This window comes from Macadamia integrifolia, chromosome 2 (genome assembly GCF_013358625.1).
Source record: "Macadamia integrifolia cultivar HAES 741 chromosome 2, SCU_Mint_v3, whole genome shotgun sequence".
NCBI lineage: Eukaryota > Viridiplantae > Streptophyta > Magnoliopsida > Proteales > Proteaceae > Macadamia > Macadamia integrifolia.
The window spans coordinates 28,438,652-28,441,042 of NC_056558.1; the positions used below are offsets into that span (position 1 = coordinate 28,438,652).

Here is a 2,391-nt window from a genome sequence, read left to right on the forward strand (position 1 = left end):
TTTTTTTTCTTCATATTTTTAATTTAAAAAAAAAAAAAGAAAAGAGAAAAAAGGAAGAGATTAGGTGAGCCACCTAAAACTAGCAACTCAACTAGGGATGTTACCGGGTGAGGTTGGTTTTGGTTAGGCCTGATCAGACTTCCCCCCTTTAGGATTTTGCACCGTGACTGACTTGTTTATGTAATCGATCCTTTTATGTTAGGCATGAGCCCATTTTTTTCTCTATGCACACCTATCTTTTTCCCAAAAAAATAATAATAATAATAAAATTTTAAAAAGGATAAAATTATTAAATTTGACAGCTGTGGGATTTGAACCCACGCCCTTTCGGACCAGAGCCTAAATCTGGCGCCTTAGACCACTCGGCCAAACTGTCACTGTTGTGAAATGTTTGATGTTATTTTAAAAAATCACATATTCTCAAGTCTCACCAATTCCTTCCTCTCTTGCTTCCGTAACTTATTTTATAAGCACTTTATAAAAAAAAAAACTTATTTTTATTAGTTCCCCGTTTTTCTTTAGTAGCTTTTGTTTGAAATATTATTCACTTACATTTTGTACGAATAGTGGGAAAGTGAGTAGGATGGAGCCGTGGAGAAGTCATATAACAGTTTCATTTGATGGGAAGTTAGGTGCTATAGTTGGGTGGAGAGAATTTACCCGAGCATCATAAATAAATTTTGAGCTTTTAGAGTATGAAAATCCAGCAGCCACTCTTACAAAGCTATAGCTATCTCAAGTCTCAACGGCGTCGAGGAGTACTAAAATCAATTTGAAGCCTTAGTTGTGAATCACACTGAGGACTGAAGAATGTGGGTTGCATCAACAGGGACATCTTTTTTTTTTTTCGTTAGAAGGAAATTTTATTAAATGAAAGAAAAAATTACATCAAAACAAAAAGAAATTAGACAAGCAGAAATCCCTAGAGCAACTTTCACTCCCCACCTTCAGCATGGCCATCAGTAGAGAGAGCAAGCCACACTCTAGAAAAATCTATAATTGTGCCTGCCCAAAACATCATTCTCTAAATATTCTACTACATGTCTAAGAAAGGGCACCGAAAATTCTGAGGCTCCAGATTTGGAAGCCTTCTTAGCTAAGAAGTCTACAATCGGGTTAGCTTCGCGAAAGCAGTGGGATATCCTCCAAGGTATTGAGACTAAAAAGGGAAGAATAGATAACCATCTTTGGAGATGAACCACGGAATATGGTTTTTCTGGATTGCAGAGACAACTGCTGCCGAGTCTGATTCGATCCACAGACCTCTCCCCCCCCCCATATCTTTTGCCATGGTAATTCTTTCCATGACAGCCTCAAATTCGGCTTCATAGATCTGTTTGATGCCCAAAAAAATATTGAAAGAATCACACACCTGCCCTTCATTATTCTCAACTACTCCTCCTGCTCCTGCCCTGCTTGGATTCCCCAGAGAGCTCCCATCAACTTTCACCTTTAGCCAGTTTAGCGGAGATTTATACTAGTGCACCTCTAGAGGGGGAATGTATCTTTGAGGTTCCACCTTCAGACCCAGTTTTCTGCAGTATACAAAATCATTCTGATTTTTCACTTCCCCCTTCGACTTGCCTAAGAAAAAGCCCATCTCCTGGCGGTTGAGATTAAAAAAATTTGAGCTTCCTTCCTGAATTTATTTTCATGGCATCTTCTATTCCTTTCCCACCAAATATTAGCTACAATAATAGAAAATCCCATCATCCAGGGGGTTTCGAGATTTATACCTCTAACCTTGGACGTCCACCACTTCATCAAACTGTCCATTGATTGGTGTTGCTGCCATCTTATCTCCAAACAATCAAAAAATATGATCCAAACCAAGCTCGCGAACGAGCATTTGAGGAATATGTGGTCTATGCTTTCTTCGGCTTGATTACATAGAACACATTTGGAGGCAAGAGTGATTCCTTTCTTTCTAACATGCTCATCGTGGGAATTTTGCTATGAGCAAGTCGCCATCCCAGAGTAGAGTAGCGAGGGGGAAGGCCTTTCCACCAAACTAAAGATTTCCATGGTACCTTGATTGCAGTTCTTCTAATACCTTCCCAAGCCGAGGAAGTATTAAAGGACCCTAGAGGCAACAGAGACTAGCAACATATGTCATCTATCTCACTTGCAAGAATTTTGATTTTTTGTATTTTTTCAAAAATACTAAGCAACTTCACTGAGCTGACCTAAGGAAGGGACCATTTACAATCACAAATAAAATCCCTCACCTTTGCATTGAGGTTCAGATTTAGAACATTCAAAGGTTGAATTTCCTCAAGCACCGTCATGGGTCCCCACCATTTGTCCTTCCAGAAATTTGCTAGATTACCAGAGCCGATAATCCACCTTTCATTGTCTTCCACAAATCGCAAACCTTTTTAACACCCAAGG

General features: G+C 39.3%; 1 non-coding gene across 1 annotated transcript; it reads right to left on the reverse strand.

Annotated features, from left to right (window-relative positions):
* Positions 1–296: 296 nt before the first annotated feature.
* On the reverse strand, positions 297–376 carry TRNAL-UAG. Its single transcript has one exon. It is a non-coding gene; the product is annotated as a tRNA-Leu (tRNA).
* Between the last annotated feature and the right edge of the window lie 2,015 nt (positions 377–2,391).